Source organism: Balaenoptera physalus (assembly GCF_965194825.1).
Source record: "Balaenoptera physalus genome assembly, chromosome: 6".
In the NCBI taxonomy this organism is placed as follows: Eukaryota; Metazoa; Chordata; class Mammalia; order Artiodactyla; family Balaenopteridae; genus Balaenoptera; species Balaenoptera physalus.
Window position 1 is genome coordinate 111,496,716 of NC_138885.1, and position 24,458 is coordinate 111,521,173.

A 24,458-nucleotide genomic window follows, 5' to 3' on the forward strand; every position below is an offset into this window, starting at 1 on the left:
TCAGACCAAGTGCCTGGCACCAAGATGAATGGTGTTCAGCAATGCTTGCTGAATGAATGAATGAATGAATGAATGAATGCACGCTGGATAGCACAGTGGGCTGGTTCAATATGGGAATGTAGCTTTTCAGAGGTACCAGTCAGGCCAGTTCCTTAGTCCAGGGAAACGTGGTCAGCAGCCACTAACCCATGTTAGCCACTCACTTTCTGCAGGGGCGGAAACCTTCAGTGATCTGTGCTGGCACGTGGTAGCCGTTCAGGTGAGGCCGGTGAGCACCTGAGATGGGGCTCGTGGGACAGAAGAATTGAACTTTAAATTTCGTTTACCTTTTTTATTGTGATAAAACAAATACAACAAAATTTACCGTTTTAACCATTCTAAAATGTAGACTTCTGTGGCTTTAACTACGTTCACATGGTTGTACAGCCGTCCATCTCCAGAACTTTTCCATCTGCCCAAATGGAAACTCTCTCCCCATTAAACAATGATTCCCCTTCCTCCCCTCCCCCAGCCCCTGATAACCTCTATTCTGCTGTCTGTCTCTATGGATTTGACTACTCTGGGTGACTCATGAGTGGAATCATGCAGAATTCATCCTTTTGTGATGGGCTTGTTTCACTTGGCATCATGTCCTTGAGGCTCATTCCGTGTTGGAGCATTTGTCAGACTTCCCTTTTAAAGCCTGAGTCAGGGACTTCCCTGGTGGAGCAATGGTTAAGAATCCGCCTGCCAATGCAGGGGACACGGGTTCGAGCCCTCGTTCGGGAAGATCCCACATGCCGCGGAGCAATGCTCCACAACAGGAGAAGCCACTGCGAAGAGAAGCCCGCGCACCGCAAGAAAGAGTAGCCCCCGCTCGCCGCAACTAGAGAAAGCCCACGCGCAGCAACGAAGACCCAGCGCAGCCAAAGAAAGAGAGAGACAGAGAGAGAGAGAGCGAGCAAGCCTGAGTCATATTCCGTTGTGGGTATAAGTCACATTTTTTCTATCCATTCATCTGTTGATAGACACTTGGGTTATCGCTCCCTTTTGACTACTCTGAATAGTGCTGCTATGAACTTAAATTCAATTTATACTTAAAAAGTTTGCAGAGGCACATGGGGGCTTGTGGCACCGCTCGTGGGAGAGGTGGGTGGCACGGTAGAACTTGCAGCATTGAAGACTTTGGAAGGGACGTGATTCTCTGTGACCACGAGCAGCTTCAAGATGTGCCCCCGTTCGAGGTGGTGGGAGCGCATCTGTGCAGCTGAGATCAGGTCACTGACATTGAGGGCCATGGAGAGGTCGGGACGCTGACTCGAGGAGTTTAAGTGTTAACCACTGGCGCATCTGTGCTGTTTGGTGTCTGAGGGTTCCGTTAATTATTTAAACATAATGATGTATGGAGATTGATTTATTTTGTCTGGATTTTGTTCTGTTTTGTTTTTCCTCCCTCAAGGGTCCTGTCTTCGTGACAGTCATGCTGCTCTCTTAGTTTTAATAATTTCTGCCTGGTTTATGTGACTTTTCTTATAGTAAAGCGTTGACGGGAGCGTCCAGCTCTGTCTTATGTATCAGTTTCCTCAATGGTATTTGTTCTTATATTTTTTGTGTCACGTGTCCAGACCCCAGAGCACGTCTGTTATCTACCAATGAACCTTTGGCGGGTAGAGGTGGCCAGGGGAGAAGTTGCATGCTTGGATGCCGAGGTGTGGGTGCACCTTTGGGAGAGGCAGGTGCGGGGCTGCTGCCGTCAGCGCCGGCTAGAGCGGAGGACGGCGGGCAGGTGGAGCGCGTGGTGGTCCTGGGCTGCCGACGCTCAGGGAACATGGTGCTGGAACGGGAGGGCCGAGGAGGGGCAGGGTAGAGTTCAGGTTGAAGGGGACTGACAAGAGGGAATTAGGGTGTTGATTTTCTTACCCTTCACGGGCCTTTGAGTGGCTGCAACGAGGAAGAGGAGAGATTGTGTTTGGGGATGAAGAGGAATGTTTGGGCACGTGTGAACTTGTTTAAAGGCACAAGCCCTTCTTGTGACCTTCGTCACGATACTGTGGTCCCACGAAGGTCGTAGGTGTCCTGGAAGTTGCGTGGTCTGGGAGTGACTTGGATCAGGGTGGAATGAGGCTCCTCCATTGAATGGGTGTGGAGCCTGGCCGAGGTAACCTTTCTGCCTTGGTCTCTGAATCAGGAGAATGGAGTTGACGCTATTTACTTTATAAGGTAGTTGAATGAACTCAATGAGATGAGATGGACACAGGTGAAAATCTTGGTACATGGGCACTTGGGAAAGGCTAGTTTCTGTTATAAACGAGGGGCATTTTGTGATGGTCCCTATTCCCTTTTCCTCCTAACTTTGCGTTTTCTTTAAAACTTGGATCCTGTATCACCTTCTCCAGCAGGCCTTTGTCTCCCACCCAGATGGCTTTCTTTGGTCTGTGTTTTATAATATGGCAGGGGCAGTTTGTTATAAGCACGTCTCTGTTGTTTTATGATAGTCTATAGATATATGTCTCTCCACACCAAACTGTTCTTGTGTCACAGCCAGGGCTGCGTCACATTCGTCGTGTAGTCCTGTACCTCCCACAGAGCCTGGCACCTGCGTGTGCTCGGGCAAACAGGTGAAGACCAGGCGGTTGACTCTTCTCATCCACCCCTGTTAGCAATTCACGGGAAGGGCATGTCCCATCAGTTGCAGATAATCCATGTAGACAGTAGGCTGAGTTAGAACTAGACTGACCCGGTGGGCTCAGAAAGGTGCCAGGGGATAGATTTGGTTCTGGGTGGAATCTTAGAAGACATCCATAGTTGGCAGTAGAGCAGAACATCCAGAGTTTGTACAGATACCACAAGTGCTAGGTGTAGCTTGGGGAGAATTTGGCACAAGAAGTGAAGTTGTGGACCCTGTGGACAGAGATCATAGTAGCTTATCAGCATCATCATTATTTCATTGTCAGAGCTCACACGCATTGAGCACTTACTATGTGCCAGGCAGGATTCGGGTTCTAGAGGGTCTAGTGTCCTAGGGGGGTTACCAGGACAAAGGACGAGGCATGGAGTGCAGGTTACAAAGAAACCACACCCTGGGTGGCTACTGAGTCACAGGACCAAGGCACGCTAGAGCTTGAGCATCACACTCAGAGGACATGGTCGGAGCCAGACGGTCCGCTCAGGCTTCCCAGTGCCCTAAGTAACGGTTGTTGAAATCTGTGTCTTATGCTGGAGAGATCAAGTCATTTGGCAGGTGAAGCCAGAGAGAAACTGTGAACCAGAAAGGCCCAGCTCTGGCACTGGCTCCTTCACAGACAACTGTGAAGTTGTCTTGCTGTGTTTTCCTCCTTGTAAAGTTAATCTTTCTTCGCCAGGGTTAAATTTAAATACTTTGGGCTCATTAGTAGAAGGCTGGAGCAGCTGAGGGAAGTGATGCCCCAGGAAATGATCTTCCCTTCCAATATGTGCTAATTTAGAAATAGCAAAATGTTTTATATTAACAGGTGCGAAAGGACAGTTAATTACAATCAAATCCAAATTCAGTGGGTTAGGCAGGATTTCTTTTCTCTGTAGTTTTTATTACGGATAAAAGTGGGAGAGAAGATGCTTATGCATTCACTAATGCTTGGGGTGTTCTTTGGAAAACCCTCCAATTTAATGACAAGCCCCAGGGACTGTTACTATTAGTTGGTCTAACATATTGTATATGTATCCCTCTCTCATTGTCATGTTAAGGATGTAAAAGTGCTTTTTCTATCAGTCTAATCAAATATGAATGCAGCGTTAATTTTCTCCCAGTCTCTAACTTTGCTTTTCCTTTCTAATTGGTAATAAAGGCAGAATGTACTATTTTTTTAAAATTTTATCTTATTTTATTTTTTTACACAGCAGGTTCTTATTAGTTATCTATTTTATACATATTCATGTATACATGTCAATCCCAATCTCCCAATTCATCCCACCACCACCCCCCGCCACTTTCCCCCCTTGGTGTCCATACGTTTGTTCTCTACCTCTGTGTCTCAGTTTCTACCCTGCAAACTGGTTCATCTGTACCATTTTTCTAGATTTCACATATATACATTAATATACGATATTTGTTTTTCTCTTTCTGACTTACTTCACTCTGTATAACAGTCTCTAGGTCCATCCACGTCTCTACAACTGACCCAATTTTGTTCCTTTTTATGCCTGAGTAATATTCCATCGTATATATGTACCACATCTTCTTTATCCATTCGTCTGTTGATGGACACTTAGGTTGCTTCCATGTCCTGGCTATTGTAAATAGTGCTGCAGTGAACATTGTGGTGCATGTGTCTTTTTGAATTGTGGTTTTCTCTGGGTATATGCCCAGTAGTGGGATTGCTGGGTCGTATGGTAGTTCTAGTTTTAGTTTTTTAAGGAACCTCCATACTGTTCTCCACAGTGGCTGTATCAATTTACATTCCCACCAACAGTGCAAGAGGGTTCCCTTTTCTCCACACCCTCTCCAGCATTTGTTAAGAATGTGCTGTTTGTATGAGGTGTAAGTAACGAACAATTAAAGAGAGAATTTCACTCACCAGGGTAAAGAAGGACGCTGGGAATCAAGCAATGTAAGAACAAAACGAAACAAAAAAGCAAAGGTGTTTTTGGTGGAATTTAACTATAATTAGCTGTACTAATTCAATATTGTAGAAACAAATGATCATAAGGCCAACTCATTCATTATGGTGCAACTCATTCATTCGTGAATTTTTTTACTCATTAAACGTGAAGCACCTAACGTGGGAAAGTCGGTGTGTCGAGCTTGAGCTACTAAGGCTAGATTTGGCAATTCAGTTCTGCTTCTCTGAGAGAAAGAGGTTTCTGTCTTGCTCCTTGGAACACTGGGTGGTTAGACTGAACTTGGCCCACGGACGGAGATGAGCCTCAGGGTGAATATTGTCAGAGGGAATTGCCTTACAAGGAAGGGGGAAAAAAGATTCAAGAGGAGATGAAGCGTTTCTCATGGGTGAGAGTTTATTCTGTAGGTTTGGCCCTCCTTTTAGTTTTGTATGCATTTATTATAGTACATGCTGTTTATTTACTTAAAAATTCAAGGAGTACTGAAGGGTATGAGTTAGAAGTAAAAGCCTCTTTCTCCCTCATAATCTCACTTCCCAGAGTAAACACTGTTGATAGTTTCTTGTGTATTTTTCCTGATGTTTTGCATGCAGTTATAAGCATGTGTGTTGTGTGTACTTTATTTACAGCTCGATTTTAAACAAAAACAAACCTATTAATAAAATACACACACATAAGCACATATATCTTGGGCATATTGGTATACCAGGAGACATAAATCCCTTTGTAGATCCAGTGAGTATCCTGTAGTGTTCTTGGTTTTAAACAAGAGAAACAGTTCCTGCCTGACTTAAGGTGGACCCTTGGGAATTGAAGAGGGGCAGTGAGGCCAGTCTTGGGAGCAGCAGGGATCAAGGACAGTCTGCAGAATTGAGAATTCTCGCTCCGGCAGGAACGAGATATCATCACGCCAGTGTAACCAAGACCATAAAAGAAACTCCAACTACATCTCTGTTCTGTGTCAGTACCTCAAGATTCAAAGTGTGTGTGTGTGTGTGTGTATGTGTGTGTGCGTGCCCGTGCACATGTGCATATTTAATTGGCTGACCTGGAAGCATGTGCCCATCTCTAGGCTAGACCAGGGGCTCAGTAGAGCCAGCTTGGCAGTCTTCCCACAAGGACTTGCCCTCGCCAGGTTTTGAGGGGCGTAAGTACTTAGACAATTTTTCAAAGTTGGCAGGTATTGCAGATAGCACATTCTGGGAAAATAACATTTATGAATGAATTCATGGCCTGACATGCCTCTCTATTTTTTTCCATTTTTTTTCTTAAGTTGTGTATTCTTAGGTGTGACCTCTTTCTATGACAGTAGCTTTACAGTATCATTTTCCATAGAGGAAATACACCATTCAGGGTTTCCTGTAGCCTGGTGACCAGCTGCTGCTGCTGTTATGGTGATTCATGGCCCATTATTGGTAATGTGGTGTGAACTTTTTTGGCTTCTTAAACTTTGGAAAGTCTCTAGTAATTTTATGAGATAAATGGTAAAAATTGACAAATGACTTGATAAGTGATAAAAATTCTGTGGAAGAATTTTCCATAGGCTAGCTTCTGGCTTTGATAGTTTCCAGTTTTGTTTCTCCTCTGCCCTCATGCAGTTTATATCATGCTAGTCCATCTGGCACTGCCCACTGTGCGCTGACATTGGATAATTTGTCCTAAAATAAAGTATTTCTGGAAGCCATTCTTAATTCCGGCACAGCCAGCAGTGACGCAGCCGTACAAGGGGACGTGTGCGAATCTCACAGCTGTATCCCGCTGAGCCAGGGCGGATGTATCGAGATGGCTCCGCTTCCCCTCGTCCTCTCTTGGTCGGGAGAGAGAGTGCAAGGGGCAGAGGACTTACCTGATCACTGATGGTAACATGTCTTGCTTTTGCAGATTTTCATAGTCATACGAGCTTGTGAACACTGTGCTTCGACTGCTCCTAAAACCTTGGGAGAGAGCAGAGTGAGAGGGAGTTGGGTCTTCCTTCGTGCCATGGTCACTTCTCCTCTGTTCCCAGCACTATGGGGGGTGAGACAGAAGAGGAAAAGAAATTCCCCGTAAAGAAACTGGGGAACAGTTAGGAAGAGGGCTAGGGCAGGGACAGTTAAAACCTGGTAAACGTCCACGTGCTAGACTGTCTCAGACTGCACTGTAGAGTGAGGATGGGATTTCGCACGACGCTGTGTGTTTGGTGTGTACGGGAGCCCCAGATGGCAGGGAACTGTGGTGTCCCGAGAAGCTGTCAGTGGGCCCGTGCTGTGACTGCTCAGCTGTTCAGTCCCTGGGCGCGCGTCGGGCGAGTGCAGCGTGAGCCCTCGGCCTGTCTCCCCCCTCAGCGCTCATCATAGCGAACGGTTGCCGTGCTTTGTGGTTTTGAGCACGTCTCCGTGCATCCCCGTGAGACAGGTAGGCCAGGCCTTGTTGCCCCATTTGAGGAGCAAGGAGAGTGCAGTTCACGGGTCTGGAAGTCACGGTGAGTGGTGACAAGCACCTGTGCCTTGGCATTCCAGTTGAATGTCCCTGCTGCCTCTGTGCCGCCCTGGACTTGATTTACGACTGTTCTGGGTGCCTGCGTGAGTGTCTTGTGTGGGTGGGACGAGGGGACGGAGCAGGAAATCAGCTGACTTAGAGGTGCGCCGGCCATCGATCTCTGCCACCGTGAAGGCCCCTGTGGGTCTCACTTCTTAAGGCAGCAGGGATGCTGGAGCTGTTGGAATCAAATGTATGTTTTCCTGATTGTGAGTAAGAGGTTTGGGTCCTTTCTTCTCTCCTCCTCTTCCCCCGGCCCTTCTCGGACCAGCTCACATCCTGGGTGGGGTATGCAAGCCCGTCCAGTGGACTGAAAGCAAACCACAGGAGGCAGGGTGTGCAGAGACATTAGGGTGTGTCGCCTGCATGCTGGTGGCATGCAGCTCTCCTGCTCTGTCAGTGGTTGTAAGGGACAAGCGTGAGGACCCTCTGTTAAACCTCACTCTCTAATTTATTTGGTTGGACTTAGGTGAGGTCTCCTAGGTGCCAGGTGTGGTGCCTGGAAAGGGGGAAATAGTACATTCTCACACAAACACAAGCTTCTCGTACAAAAACCAACAACCGCGTGCCCCTGCTCTCCATCATGGCCAGGTCGCAGCCGCCCAGAAAGGTTCTAGAGGTGGTATCTGAATCAGCCAGGTGCCAGGGAAAATGCAGCTCCTCGAAGATCACATGTGAAAAAGAAACTCTAAACTAGGAGAACTAAGCGTTTCACCAACACAAGTGTCCCACAAGGGTGAAAACTAAGAGGACCGGAGCCAGAATGAGAGCCCTCTTGGGCCCCAGACAGCAGTGCTCCGCCCAGCTGTAAAGCTCAGTCTCCGAAATAGCCCAGAGCCCTCCAGCGGGCTTCAGCCCGTGTGCAGGGAGTGTCTTGTCATACGTTGAGGTTGTAGGTCTGGCACAACTCTGAGGTATTCGGGGTTTCTCTCAAGGAAGTGCTTTCCCTAAGGAAGAGATGATTCTAAGTGCTCTTTCTTACATGTCGCCTCCAGGAAGGCTTGTCTAAGGAGCAGGTCACTAACAAAGGGCGAGAATGAGAAGTTCTGTGCAGCTTTCACTGGGGTTTAAAAGGCTAATCTGGGGGGCTTCCCTGGTGGCGCAGTGGTTAAGAATCCGCCTGCCAAGGCAGGGGACATGGGTTCGAGCCCTCGTCTGGGAAGATCCCACATGCCACGGAGCAACTAAGCCCGTGCGCCACAACTACTGAGTCTGCGCTATAGAGCCCACGAGCCACAACTACTGAGCCCACGAGCCACAACTATTGAAGCCCGCGTGCCTAGAGCCCGTGTTCCGCAACAAGAGAAGCCACCGCAGTGAGAAGCCCGCGCACCGCAATGAAGAGTAGCCCCCACTCGCCGCAACTAGAGGAAGCCCGTAAGCAGCAACGAGGACCCAACACAGCCAAAAATAATATATATTCCTAACTCCTACTAATCATTAGGTATTTGCTCAGTCAGGAGCACGAGAAATATGCCTCTTGCTACCCTGTGGGATCTGTGAGACTTTCTGGGGAGGTGTCCTAGCTGGGGATCCGGGGGTGCATCATGTCTGTGGAGATTCTGGCCTGGTTTTCACTCTGCCACACTCGAGGTCACCTGCCCAAGGCCAGGCCTCACGGAGTCTGCAGGGGGAGGATGGGCACGCCAGCCCGGCTCTCCAGAGAGACTTGGAGAGACTAGTAACACTCGCACGGTGAACCAGAAATATCCAGCTCGACACAAGTGCCGAGTCAGTGGGTTTGGTTTTTGTTTTTGTTTTTTTAAATAAGAATAATTTGAACTTTTATTTCAATATTAAGACTGACCGAACTGGATGTTTTGTTGAAGACAAATAGTAGCCAGTGGAGCTGGTGTCAGAGGGCAGAATAACTCAGTTAAAGCCAAGCTGTATTCCGTTCTTTTCCTCCACTTTGTATTTTGAAAAATTTCAAACCCATGGAAAACGTGTAAAGAATACATTCATCAGGTGTTAACATTTTGCCGTATTTGCTTTATCTCTCGAACAGTAAATTTCTTTCCCTTTCTTTCTCTTTCTTCCTCTCCCTTTCCTCTTTCTTCTTTGCTGAACCTTTGGAGAGTAAGGATATTTTTGGATGTAAAAAACATTTACATGGTCCAAAAGTTGACACTCTATGTGTATGTGTACTGAGGAGTCCCTTTTCTGTCCTTACACTTCCACACTATTTTCACTTCACCTGTTCAGTCCATCCTCATGGCTTTCTTCTTCTTTTCTTTGTTCTTTCTGCATTTCTTTAACGTGATTAAAAGCCCCCCTTTAAAGATCTATTGATGATTTTTTTATTTTATAAATTTATTTTACTTATTTATATATTGGCTGTGTCAGGTCTTCGTTGCTGCGCGCGGGCTTCGTTGTGGTGTGCGGGCTTCTCATTGCGGTGGCTTCTCTTGTTGCGGAGCATGGGCTCTAGGCGCACGGGCTTCAGTAGTTGTGGCACGCGGGCTCAGTAGTTGTGGCTCGTGGGCTCTAGGGCGCATGCTCAGTAGCTGTGGCGCACAGGCTTAGCTGGTCCGTGGCATGTGGGATCTTCCCGGACCAGGGCTTGAACCCATGTCCCCTGCCTTGGCAGGCGGATTCTTAACCACTGCGCCACCAGGGAAGCCCTATTGATGATTCTTATATAAACAGAATGTCACCTCTTTAAGTAGGGTTTGTGACTGATCATTATGAAAGCATGAAAATTGTGAACGTTGATAAAGGCCCTCTGGGGAGTTCCCATCACAATGGTCTTAGGCTGTGTGCAGAGCTGAAAGGGTGGGGACATTTGTACCTGGACACCAGTTTCGTGAGAACTGTCAATAAAACATACTTTTATCTGTCAGACACCTGCTCAAGTTGGGTGTACATTTCATAAAGTCAGTGGCTAACCTGTGGATGCATCCCACTTTAGCATCACATGTTTTACCGTTTATTAAGCTTGGTTTGTAGGACTTTCAGTGCTCTTTTGGAATTATAAGGGTTTCTCCAGTGACGTGGTGAAGAGATGTACAACTAGGGCCATTTGTGATCACTCAGCATTCAAATTACGTGTGTGTAACACATAAAAGAAGCTATCACAAGCCAGCCACACTGAAAGGCGCAAAGTTATGGGGGTAAGCAGTGTCGTTTATATACAAAATACCACGCCTTTCTCACACTTGAAGATATCAGTTGTCCCCTGATACAGGTTTCTTAGCACAGACAACACAAAGATAGCGTTTTGGGCTCAGAAAGCCCTTTGCCCCGGTGATGTCTCCGTCTGGATTTCCCTCTCTCTCTCTCTCTCTCTCCCCCTCTCTCTCTCTCTCTCTTTCTCTCTCTCTCTCTCTCTCCCGTCTTTGCCTGCGGCTGCCTGCGCGGCCTTCTGTCCTCCCCAGGCCCTGAGCTGGGCCTGCAGGGTCTGCCCCCAGGAGGTGGGGTCCACCTGTGCAGCCTTCCAGCTGAGAATGGTTTTGACATTATTTAATGATTGGGGGGAAAACATCACAGAGGAATATTTCATGACGCATGAAAATGATAGGAAATGCAAATTTTGAATTCACAAAATTTTGATTTTTGTCAGTGAAAGTTTGGGGAAAATTTGTTTTCTCTCTCGTTATATAATTTCTACGCTGTATTCTCAATTACCAACCCTAAAATATTTCCTGTCTCGCCCTTTCCAGAAAGATCCACTGACTCCAACTGTATGGAATCAGACCCTCCGAACAGATGCTACGGATTGTGTGTCTCAAGACGTTATAAAAGCTGCCCCAATTCTTACGCTTTATGAGTAGAAATCAGGGGAATGGTTTGCTTCCTTCTGTACCAAGCAGGCCCTCTTGCGAGCGGGAGTTCCGTCGTACCTTGGGCTCACCCTGCAGAGTTTGTTTTGCGATGCTTTCACCTGCCGGTGGTTTTTGAGCATGGGGGTGTGTGTGTTGGGGGGTCGGACGTGACTTGGACACCTCACGGCCTGGACTTAGTCATGTGCACCGGTCAGTTCCCTCTCAAACTCTGGAGAAAAAGAGTACGGGGTCGGCTCCCCTCTACCCAGGTTCTAAAAGTAGTTGTGAAGGAAGCTTTCACTTTATGCAGCCTTCAGTGTGGGATGGAAGCCTGGAGGGATGGCGGGAACAGATCACAGAGCTTTCGGAGGATTCAGGGCACGATGGGCAGACGTGGCCCGTTCCCCTACTCCATGCCCACCTGGAGGATCCAGCTTAGAAATCACTCAGAGCCCCTTCGCTTCGGATCACAGTTGTTTTTAAGAGGAGCCATGGGCCTGGGATCCCAGAAGTACTGCTCTCTGATCCTGCCCAAAAGGCTCTATGCCATTAGTGGTGGGGGAAGAGTCAGGTAGACGAAAGCGTTGAGAATTCTCATTGGCGTTCTGGATAAAGGAGAAAATTAAAGCTTTTATGTAGACTCTGTTTCCAGCAATACATTTCATTCTTTGTCCACATGTTGGAGGAAGATAAACACTAATTTAAAGGTAATATTTGTGTAACCTATGAAAATCTCGGTCAAACGAGCTAAAGATGGAATCTGGGTTAATGCAGGACTGTCTGCTGCGTTCTCTCCCTGATTACAGGCTTCGGTGTAAGACTAATGAAAGAAAGCAGTTTTGATTTTTGTTAGACTCTTCAGAATCATCTCAGTAAAATACTGACTCTTTCGTTGTGTGGAAAAATGACTTCGAAAGGTTTCCTTTGTAAGAACTTAACATTTTGGTCGTTTTAACAGAGTGTAGGTCAACAAAGTGTAATGCAGAATTTATTGCGTTTTTAAGATCCCCTCAAAGAAAGATAATTCTCATTGTAATTCATAATAATCTGGGAAAGTAGATTGTTCTGGTTTCAGGGACCCTGTATGCTTTAAATAATCCGGCCACACTCATCCTGGGGACTTTTTGGTAGCTGAGAGCTGTGGTTCTCAACCAGGGGCAACTGTGTTCCCCAGGGAATATCTGGCAATGTCTGGAGACATTTTTGGTTGTCACAGGTGGAGATTAAGAGGAATGTTCTTGGCTTCTAGTGCGTGAAGGCCAAGGATGCTGCTAGACATCCTACAATGCACACAGCAGCTCCCACCCCAGAAACGACTGGACCCAAACGTTCATAGTACTGAGGCTCGCAAACTCGGGACTCGAGGGTGTTTTGGAGCCTCACTTAATGACTTTTTAAAAATTTTATTTTTATTTATTTATTTATTTGCACGGGGTCCTAGTTGTGGCAGGCGGGCTCCTTAGTTGTGGCTCACAGGCTCCTTAGTTGCAGCACGTGGGCTCCTTAGTTGTGGCATGCAAACTTTTGGTTGTGGCATGCATGTGGGATCTAGTTCCCTGAGCAGGGAACGAACCCGGGCCCCCTGCATTGGGAGTGCAGAATCTTATCCACTGCGCCACCAGGGAAGTCCCACTTCATGATTTTTTTAATGTAAGATATTATATATGCACAGACACATATACACATGTGCACAGGCATGCACTCTGTCTCTCTCTCTCTCTCTCTCTCTTACACACAGACGCATGCACACACAACACTGCCTCTGTACACAGGACGTGTGCTGTGGGACTGTGCCCTGAAAGCTGGTTTTAAAATGAATCCGCAGCATTTCCGCAGAGATTGTAATTTCCTGTGTGCTGCTGCATATGTCTCGTTGATGATGGTGGTGGTAGTGACATTAAGACCAAAGGGCCTCGTTTCTTCTTCCACTCAAGGGTGCAAAGTAGAGTTGATTTCATATTTTCAAAATGTAGTTTACAACATTCTAATTTTTAGCGTGGCACATTTCAACAAAATTTTCTTTTGCACACGTAAGTTGGTTATGTTGCACTGTTCTCCTATACAACTTCCTGGTCCAGAAGCAGAGATGGGTAAAGAGAGAGGGGCTCTTATGCGAACATACAGCTCCCTGTAAATATGGAGGAAGAATTGTATTGGCACATGCTAGTTTTTGGAAATGCTTGTGTTCCAAAATGTTTGTGGAGAGGACATGGGACATTTGTCCATGTTCAGCTTTGCCCGTGGAGGTGAAGAATGTGGATTCACGGTGCCCACATTTCATGAGCACGTGCTGTGCCAGGCGCTCGGCTGGCTTGGAGTCGTAGAGAACAAGCATACCGCTCCCCTTGAGAACTTTAGCTCTTTGGAGAGGCGGGCGTGGTGCCAGCGGCCCCCATTGCAGGGGGCAGAGCTGGGGTGAAGGTATGGGTGTTGCCGTGTGCCCTGAGAAGGACCTGCTGGACGAGTGGGTGCAAGGCCCTTAGGTGAGGGAGCAGGGCAGGTGTGTGAGGCCCCGAGTGGGCAGGGCCACGTCATGCAAAGCTGGGCCCAGCTTGCCGAGGGGGCCTCGACTGTGCCTCCATTTGGGGCTGTGAATCTCATGGTTGTATTTCTCTTGGCTGTGAGGTCACGTGCTTCTGGTTTGGGTGTTTTAGGAAAAAGAGAGTGGAGGCATTTAGGGACTGGGCTGACCCCATAGCCTTTGAGGAAGGAAGATGCCATGGCCTTTCTGTGCGGTGGACGAGGGGCCGGTCTAGGACTCTGCTGCCGCATAGCTGTGTGATCCTGTGAAAATCATCTGGCCTCGGTCTGTATATCTGTGATGTGGGGATTGTAGTCCGTGGGAGGATTAGATAGGGTTAAGACTCAAGAGTTTGTGTGCCTTCCAAGGCAGGCTCCCGCGAGTAGGAGCTGGCCGGGCTTGCCTCCACTTCTGGGGCTCCAGCCTGAACTGTGAAGTTCACAAGGCGGAGCCCACCTCTGCCCGCTCCCTTGACCACAGTTCTGTACAGATGGTGAGGTGGAGGCCAGAGGCCACCAGAAACAGGCAGAAATGTGTGGATTGGCCTAAAGCAAAGAAAGGCTACTACCACCACCGGTCAACGTTGTAAAAATGAACACTGCTGTTTCCAATCTCTGTTCCCGCCGCTGTGCCTTACTCTTGTGTCATGTTTCATAGACTCCAGGTTCTTTTCACATTTCTCAAGTTGGTCCTTGGTACTTGTGGTAGGCAGAGTCATGGCCCTCGAAGGACGTCCCAGGCCTGATGCTGGAGCCTGTGAACGTGTGACCTCACACGGCAAAAGGGACTTTGCAGATGTGATTTCAGGATCTGCAGGTGGGGACATGATCCTCCTGAGCCCAGAGTCGTCACCACAGAGGTACGTCGGAGTGGACGAAGAGGGGGTGAGCATCAGAGGGGATGTGCCCAGTGAAGCACAGGCTGGAGTGATGTGGGCCCATGTGCCAAGGAAGGCGGGCGGCCTCCGGAAGCTGCACAAGGTCAGGACCCAGCTTCTCCCCTCCCTGGTGCCTCTAGAAGGAGCACAGCCCTGTGACCCACTGTTGACACCTGACCTCCAGAGTGTAACACAGTCAGTCTGCGTTGCTTAAAGCTGCTGAGTGTGTGGTCTTTTGCTACAACAGCCATAGCATACTAAGATAGGGGACACACCCGTCTAGGTGCTCCAGTCAGGAGTTTCATACGCAGGGTCGAAGGGGTTCAGCTAGCAAGTGGTAGGAGGTCAGGGTCCAGGACTTTGCTTCCTCCTCTTGCAGTGAGACATACAGCCTGGCGGTGTTTGCTGTCGCCATCTTCCTAGATCCTGTTTCTGCCCAGTGTGACGTGTGCTGCCAAGATTGACCAGATTTGACCATGTTCTTTTGCAGAACCTGGGAAAAATAATAGCCCTACAAAATTCTGATTTTATAATGATGGTTCAGTCCGACATGGAAGAGTACTTTCACAGAAATGAGCTGACATTAAAGTGTGTGAGTTCCATACGTCTTTTTTTTTTTTTTTTTTCTAAGCAGGGCTGAAATTTACGCCATCTGGAAAAAACCCAACAACAGGTTTATTACCTACTGGGCAATTTAAAAATATATAATTTACTGTCATTCTTGAAGCTTTTGTCATGTATGACACCAGAAAATTGGATTTCTTAATCCACTTATACTGAATTTAAAATCCACTTAAACTAGGGCTTCAGGTGTTACGATTCTTGAGTCCTAATAAGCGGATATTCTAGTGAGTTTCATCTTCTGGATTCTGTTGTGACTATAAGAAGAAATGTTTTACGTGTTCAGTTTTCATCTCAAACCGGCTGAAAATCATGTTATGTATAAATATGAGTTGATGGAATAAAACTTATTGTTCAGGTGTAATTTGAATGAGAAAGCCTATCTATAGGCCTCTTACCAACTTAAATTATGCAATTAGGCATTTGACATTAGAGGCAGTGAGCTTATTTAAATCCTTTGTAACAGAACAAATAAAGAGGTTTCATTTTTTAAAAAAATTGGAAGTTGTCTCTAGATTTTAGATTGTATGATAACAATGTAACTGTATGTTTTGTTGTACATTTGTGCACATATACATAGCTAATCTTTGCTTTAAGGATCTCAGAGAGGTTTTTTTAAAAAACAGCTTTATTGAGGCATAATTGACATACCACAATTCACCTGTTGTAAATGTTCAATTCAGTGATCTTTAGTAAATTTACAGAGTTGTGCAGCCATCGCCACAATACAATTTTAGAACATTTATCACCTAAAAAGAATCCCTGTGCCCGTTGGCACTACTCCCCTACCCATGAAGCCCCTGGCAACACAGTCTGTTTTGTGTCTCTATGGATTTGCCTGTTCTGGACATTTCAAACAAGTAGAATCATATAATATGTGTCTTTTGTGTCTGACCTTTCATTTAGCATACTGCTTTCTTAAATTTATTTATTTTTAGCTGCGTTGGGTCTTCGTTGCTGCACGTGGGCTCTCTCTAGTCGCGGCGAACGGGGGCTACTCTTCGTTGCGGGGCGTGGGCTTCTCCTTGCGGTGGCTTCTCTTGTTGCGGAGCATGGGCTCTAGGTGCGTGGGCTTCAGTAGTGGCACGTGGGCTCAGTAGTTGTGGTGCACAGGCTCAGTAGTTGTGGTGCACGGGCTCAGTTGCTCCACAGCATGTGGGATCTTCCCAGACCAGGGCTCGAACCCGTGTCCCCTGCATCAGAAGGCGGATTCTTAACCACTGCGCCACCCGGGGAGTCCTTAGTATACTGCTTTCAGCGTTCATTCATGTTGTTGTGTGAGTCAGCACTTCACTCTTTTTTTATTGTTGAATGATATTCTGTTGTTATGAATAGACCACATTTTGCTTATTCACTCATCAGTTGGTGGGTGTGTGGGCCGTTTCCACTTTTTGGCTCTTATGAATGAGCTGCTGTGACCATTGTTCATAGGTTTTTGTGTGGACGTCTGTCTTCATTTCTTTTGCGTCTATTCCTCAGGGTGGAATTGCCGGGCCATACGGTCACTCCATGTGTAACTTTCTGAGGGACAGCCAGACTGTTCTCCAAAGTGGCAGTGTCATTGTATGTTCCTCCCCACGATGTGTGAGCGTTCCAGTTCCTCCACATCCTCACCAGCACTTGTCATCATCTCTCAAAGAACTTCCTCAACCTCAGTTGTAAGGCCCACAGCGTCGCTTGTTGAGTAGGAAATGAGGGGTTTTCATCGCCTGCTTTAAAGATCACGAGTTCCTTGAAGAAAGGAGCTGAGCGGATCTTCTGTGTCTCTATAGGGTAATGAGCATCTCATAAAGCTTGGTCTGAGCAGATGGGAGAGCAGAGGAATTAACGAGTGATGCCCAAGAGAGGAAGAAACGGTGGCACTGACACCACCACCACCCCCACACCCGCCCAGAGGCCGCAGAGACTCAGGGCTCCTCGGGCACAAAGGATGAGTCAGGACGGGCGAGTCCATTCCCAAAGCCCCTGCAACAAGACTCGCTTGGACTCTAAAAGGACGGGCTGAGGGGTGAAACACTGGGAAGGAGAGTGCAGGTTTTCAGAACAGAATCCTCATCAGGAAATAGACAGCACGGCCATAGGACACGAAACCTGGCACTGCGGGGGAGTTGGGGCCAGATGCTGAGGAAGTGAGGCCCCGACAGGGGTGAGGTGAGCGAGCCCCCTTGGAGAGGCATGAAACTTAAGGAGGTGCTCACTCTCGGGGTCCCCACTCGCCTCCCCCTCATCCCACCCCGAGTGACTGAAGTCCTCCCTGCAGCCAGCATTGATGCTGCAGCTTCTCAAGCAGCTATAGAGACCACAGATGGATTGCACTGTACGTTCCCTGACGCCCAGATTATAATCCCTCTTAAAGGGGTTATAGCACAGAGGGAACTGGTATTCAGCAAGCAGGAGGCTGTATTTGGTTCCTGTGGTTCCTGGAACAAATGAGCACAAACGTAGGGGCTTAAGATGACGTACGTTTAGTACTTCACGGTTCTGGAGGTCACAAGTCCAACACGGCTCTCCCTGGACTAAAATTGAGGTGTCTGCAGGGACACTTATTTTCTGGAGGCTCTAGGGGAAATATTTGTTTTGTTTTGTTTTCAGTTGCCTCTTGCAGCTTCCAGAAGCCGCCTGTGTTCCTTGGCTCCTGGCCCCTTCCTTACTCCCTCTTCAGAGCCAGCCATGGCTGAGTCTTTCTCACATTGCATTGCTTGGACGTTGGCTGTCCTGAAACCCTCTTCCCCACTAAAAGGACTCCCCTGATTACTTTGGGCCACCTGTGTAATCCAGGATAACTTTTTTTTTTAGGGTTAGATTAGCAACCTGAATTCCATCTGCACTGTTAACTCCCCCGCTCCAGGGAACCTGCCATATTCACAGGTTCTGGGGATTAGGATGGGCACAACTTGGGTGCGGAGGGGTGACTCTGCTACCATAGATGGCATCGGTTACAGTAGTTTAACAATTTATTCTTGACCTGGTATTAGTCCCTACCGCCTGCTTTTCTGCTTTTCTGTTGTAGGAACCAGGGGTTCAGTCAGGAACTGCAAGGAGTGAGTTGGGTGTTTTCCGGAGCAGTGATGTTTTCCATTATGTATTTTGAGTGATGAGTTCCTAAACCTTTGGTTTAGGAAGATGTATGTGTGGCTTTGCAGGGGGAAAGATGAGGCAGGGGGAAGTTGTATGCAACAAGTTGTATGCAGCTGGATTGCTCTGGACCCATTCACTTGGATAACTGTGGCCATGACATGAGCCAGTGGAGGAGAGGGTTATAGAAACAGTAATGCCAGATGTCCCCGAGAAGTGGGAAGGATGAGGCCTGGTCATTACACTTGTTGGCTGTGTGGAAGGAGTGGATTATTTCAAGACAGCAGAGTAGGAAGCTTCCTTTGACAATTCACGTGGTTCTGACTGAGGGCCGCTTCCACCACCTTTGCTGTGTTAGGCTCTCCAGATTTAATAACTTCCTTCTTCTTTATGCAGAAACCCATGTCTGGGACCTTAGCATTCCTAGCTTCTTGTTCTGGAACCTAGGCCATCTTGGTTGTTGAGTCGAGCGGCCATATAATTTATTGTCCAAATTGGGGCACTTCTGAGAGGGAAAGGCAGCACTGTTAATAATTACCTTGGGACGGCGGGGATCAACCAGGATCGTCTCAAGAAGAAAGACAGGTGAATATCTTGCTGTGAAATAAAGGTCATGGTTAGCTCACGATGTTTTTCCTGAAGTTCTCAACTCAAATTTGTGGAAAAGTTTTAATGCCACATATTTTGTAATTATTTCTCAGGAATCTTGGAAATTTGTTCACACACATACCAGGCATGGTTCACGTGTCGTGTGTGCTGCTATTCTGCAAATACCTTTAGACCCTATTGTGATTAACAGAACCATAAACAATTTCAAAGGCACCTTGGAATTAACTGCCATTATGTAGTCTTGCTATTAGGTGTTTTCCCTTAAACATTAGGTAATAAAATGCAGCTTTGTTTTTTAATTTTTAAAAAATTTTTGGCTGCGTTGGGTCTTCGTTGCTGTGTGCGGGCTTTCTCTAGTTGCGGCGGGCTTTCTCGTTGTGGCAAGCAGAGGCTACTCTTCATTGCGGTGCGCGGGCTTCTCATTGCGGTGGCTTCTCTTGTTGAGGAGCACGGGGTCTAGCCGCATGGGCTTCAGTAGTTGGGGCACGCGGGCTTCAGTAGTTGTGGCTCGCGGGCTCTAGAGCGCAGGCTCAGTAGTTGTGGCACACGGGCTTAGTTACTCCGCGGCATGTGGGATCTTCCCGGACCAGGGCTTGAACCCGTGTTCCCTACCTTGGCAGGCGGATTCTCAACCACTGAGCCACCAGGGAAGCCCCAGCTTTCTTTTTTTTAGTGTAGGTAGTTCGCAAAAGTTTTTGACACTTACAAAATGTTTCTCCTTGTTTTATTGGGGCATCGCTTACAATACCAAGCAATTGAACGCAGTGGTGAAAATCACAGTATGATCTAGCCCATACAGTCGGTTACTAGGCAACCATTAGAAGCAATACTGTAGAAGTGGTATATTTATTGGCACCAAAATGTGTTTACGATATACTGTAATGTGTTTCTGCGACCCCAGGAGACCCGCCCCCCAGTTGGGACTTGGAGCACTTCTAAGACGTAGCCTTGGAGTAAACTGGGCTGTGCGGAGATCTACATGCTGCTACCATATTGTTACCCACTTGTAAATTTGATTTACTGAGCTGTGCTTTGGTGCTGTATGGTTATCTAACACTGAGGGTTATTTTAAAAGTGACCCAGTGAAAATCTGGTGGACAGCAGTTACTGAGGGTAGAGTTCTACCGAGTCCACAGTTTCCTCTCTGGGACCCATGGGAGAAATTTTATATGTGTATCAAACTCTAGAGGCTGTGTTTTTGATATTTGTATCTCCTTCATTTTTTGGATACTGTGAATCAAGCATCTAATTATATTTGTTTCTTTGAATCGATGTCTAGGAAACTCAGAATCTGATTTATATAGTTCCCTTCCAACTGATGTCAAGTTGTGTCTGATGGCAAACTTTGGGTCCTGTCTTCACCTTTCAGCTTTATCTCATTTTTTCGTGCCATTACCTTCTGTTTGCCCTGATTTACCCGGTTAATTATGTTACTTTTGCTATTTTGTGCGTGTGTGTGTTTGGGACCCACCTCAAATCATTTTCTTCCTTTCTTTTCCCAGGTGGGAAATTATTAGGTATTTTAGGGAATGAGAGAGTGCTGTGTCTTCTTGGAAGTTGCCGGCTTACAGTGGCTTTTGAGTTCTGATGCGCTAGCAGCATGTTATTTTAATGTAGCTGCTTGAATGTGTGCTGTTGAAGTCCGTCGGGGCAAAGTGTATGTCTAAATTTAGTACGATGAGGACTGAGTCAAAAGCAGCTGGTGAGCAGACCCTAGTTAAACTTTCTAGGCCTTTCAAGTGTGAAAATTAAAGTCCTTTAGAAACCAATCTATGAAAGAAAGATTCATAACAATTAACATAAGTCCTGAATCATTTAATTTTACTGGGGAAAAAAAGCCATTAAAAAATAAATTCCTGGGCTTAAAGGTACATTGAATGGAGCGGAAATTCTTTTTCTGTCTCCACAAGAGTGGTAGAGCACTTTCCTCTAAACTCCATTGAAAACTGGGCCTCAGAGCCTTGATTATGCTTCATAACTTTAGTTGAAAAGCAGGAAATGAAATCAAGGTTATTGAAGTAAAAGTTCTTATGGGTCTCCCGCTAAACAAGTATAAAGAATTAGTGCAGGGCTTTCCTGGTGGCGCAGTGGTTGAGAATCTGCCTGCCAATGCAGGGGAAACGGGTTCGAGCCCTGGTCCGGGAAGATCCCATATGCCGCGGAGCAACTGAGCCCGTGAGCCACAATTACTGAGCCTGCGCATCTGGAGCCTGTGCTCCGCAACAAGAGAGGCCGCGATAATGAGAGGCCCGCGCACCGTGATGAAGAGTGGCCCCCACTTGCCGCAACTAGAGAAAGCCCTCGCACAGAAACGAAGACCCAACACAGCCATAAATAATAAATAAATAAATTAAAAAAAAAAAAAAGAATTAGTGCAGGAAGAATAGCTATTTTTCGAGTTTATGAGAAGGAAAGATTTGGAGTGACTTTTCTGGATCAGTTCAGGGCCTTGGCTATTCCCTGTTAATAACAGCCCGTAGTAATGGCCTCTGGTTAATTGCTTTGATGGGCCAGGAGCTGTGCTGTGTATTTCACAATCAAGGTCTCTATTCCTCCCGACCGTCGTGTAACGTAGGCGTCCTTCGTCCCGTTTTTAGAGGGAGAGGGAACTAGGAGGCTCACAGGTTCTTGTCTGGGGCCACACGTACACTTGGTGACGAGGCTGTAAGCTGATTCCGGAATGTGTGGACCACAGTGGTGAAAGGAGTTTTCTCCAATGCTTAGGTGGTGGTCTCTCTGTGCCAGGGAGGGTTCTCTGTCCTTTCTGTGCGTGTGCATGGTGGGGTCCACCCCTGATGTTGTTGTGAGGGTTCCGTCATTACCTGTCCCCTTTGTGCAGACGTGGAACTGCAGGCGTGGGGAAGCCTGGCCCAAGGATGCGTGCAGCCGGCCGGGGGTGGGTTGTCACAGCCCTTCTGGCCCCAGCTACCCCACTCCAGTTGCCAGGCCAACTGCATCCTGGATAGAATAACAGGACATGTCCGTATCACAACCAGAAGAGCTGCTAAGGCCGAGCTGCGTCTCGGTTCTCACGTTCATTATGGGACCCGAGGGGTGTGCCTGGAAGAAATGCCTCTGGCAGCAAGGCGTGGGGTCAGTGGGGCGCTTGCAGACAGGGTGAGAAGGGCAGGTGACTTGGAGATGCTACCAGCGATACAGTTCTCAGGGTCGAACGCATGGGTTCTCGCAAAGGCGCGAGGCTGGGGAACGTGAAACCAGCTAGGAGAGCTTGTTAACAGCCGGGGCAAAAGATTGGGGCCCGGGGGTGAGGCATGGCAGGGCCAGACAGAGTCTGTGGTGTGCTGAGGCAGCTGTAGACAGACTGGAGACATGTTTGTTAGCTGAACTGCCTGAGCTTGCTGGTGATGGAGAAACCCTCAGTTTCAGCCTCAGGTGTGGCCACCTGAAACGTCTCCAGACATCTCTTGGGGACCGCAGTCACCCCCAGCTGGGAGCCACTGGTCTAAAGACTTGGGGGCAGGACTGACCCTCAGTGCAAACTGAAACAGAATTCCTAGTGACCCACCACCTCCCAGTCGTTAATTTGACAAATAAAAAAATTTTTTTCCCACTTTTGGAAAAGGCTGGGGTTTAAGTCATTTTGAGGGCATCTTGTTTCCAAAGGGGGAAGGATCAGAGAGTTGCATAATTTTGGTCTCTGCCTTATGAGTGTTCTTGAGCTTCTTTCAGTATAGTGAAACTCTAGTGTATTTGTGTGAGAGTGTTGGGTGTTTTGGTTTTAGTTTAAAATTTTTATTTTTACTTAGGACATCTTTCTGATGTCCTTAAATAGGGAGGTGACACTTGAAGAAGCACTTTGGTTTGTGAATAGGAAGATGTGTTTGTGTGCCTGTTTGTGTGTGTGTGTGCACGTGTGTTTTAATACTCTGTTCTTGAATTAGCTGGTCATTGCCATTGGTGTCCTAGATTTTGAGGTATTTAGGTAAGCACAGAATTGAATTTGTTTTCCCAAAGGGATTTGCTTGCTGTGTTGCTAAATGAAATTGAGGACGGTACACTTGACCTTTCCAGGTGAGGGGTGGGAGAGTAGGATGTGTTTGCAAATCATAGAAACTGAAACATGAACACCGGGACCATATGGCGTTCAGAAACTTCTATGATAATTTCAGTGACTAAATAACGTGCTTGACAATTACATTTAAAAGTACACTTAGTGCTCATTGCAAAATGTGGAGAGAGTGCTTTGGGAGTTGAGGAAGAGATTAATTGGCATTCTCTTCTACCCCATGGTACCCTCATTGTGTCATCTATAGACCAGAAACTGATGTGTCACCTGAAGATTATATCGATAGTTTGGTGTTATATCTGTGGGGAGCGATTCAGATTGCTGTTGGTTGACAATTTGCTGAATAAGAAAGATCATGCTTTCCTAATACTTTATTTATTTTTTAATAAATTTATTTATTTTTGGCTGCGTTGGGTCTTCTTTGCTGCGCGCGGGCTTTCTCTAGTTGCGGCGAGTGGGGGCTACTGTTCGTTGCGGTGTGCGGGCTTCTCATTGCAGTGGCTTCTCTCGCTGAGGACGGAGCACGGGCTCTAGAGCTCAGGCTTAAGTAGTTGTGGCTCACGGGCTCTAGAGCGCAGGCTCAGTAGTTGTGGCGCACGGGCTTAGTTGCTCCGTGGCATATGGCATCTTCCTGGACCAGGGCTCGAATCCGTGTCCCCTGCATTGGCAGGCGGATTCTTAACCGCTGAGCCACCAGGGAAGTCCCTATCCTAATACTTTAATGTATCATCTTTAAATGTTGTGATTCTTTTTCTCTCACTAAATAAAATTTCATGCCACTGAATAAAATTTAACGCTTACAAACAAATATTGTGCGACTGATAGCTTATTAAAGTTTTTCGTGTTTTTGTTTCCGTTGATATTAGCTCTGGATGGATTATATAGTTGTAAGCCCAATTGGGTCATGTTATGTTACCTCTCTCATACCAGATTTTCATGTGACAAGTCCTGTCTTGGTCTTTGTATATGGGATTTATTTGGCATATCATGGTGTGAGTTGGGAAAGTGCTTTGCATTCGTCACGTGTGACATGTATATGGTTGAATCTGCTGTCGTGGGGTGATGGGTAAATGATACACATGTCTATATATATGTGCTCATATACATCAATGCATGCTCACAATACTGATTTTGCCAATTCTACAAGCGTTAAATACTTGTTATTAGTGTCATAATGCTTTAAAGAAGAAATCAAGTTTATATGTGTCTTGGTTAGTGTCTCTGTTTCTCCTCATTTGAATAACTCATACTTTTACACTGAACTTGTAAAACCTGCAAGCATAATAAAATGTCATTTTGCAGGAACGAATGGATATTAAATGACTTACCTGAAGAGTATATGAAGAAAATATGTTTCCCCATTGATTCTTAAATTAAAAATGAATGATGTTTCCTGACTATTTATTTCCCTGTACCTACAGTGCTACGTTTGTTTTTCTTCAGAGATTAAAAAAGAAGAGTGACTTTCTTTTGGTTGGGATCCTGCTGTTTGTTTTGAATGCACAGCTAGGGCATGCCGGCTGTATTCTGTACTCAGCCATAATAAAGTGGTTCTCAGTGATTCTGATGAAACAAGAGGCTGGTTGGCTTTGTGGCAGGTGCATAGGACTTGTGCAGTTTGGTTTTGTTCTGTTTTCTGTCTTGGTTGTTGCTAATAGATAGATGACAGTTTACGATATTTGTGACATTTGTTGAATGAGTAAGCGAATGAATGAATGCACAGAGAAGGCCTTGCGTGCTGTTCTAGTTTCTCTCCCCTGGAGCGTCCACTATGCAGAAGCAGTGTTTCTTGCCAAAGCATATGTAGAGAGCCGTGTTCTACACCCAAGTGTGATGGGGTGAGGGCTCCCTGACTGCCGTCATGAGGTGGCA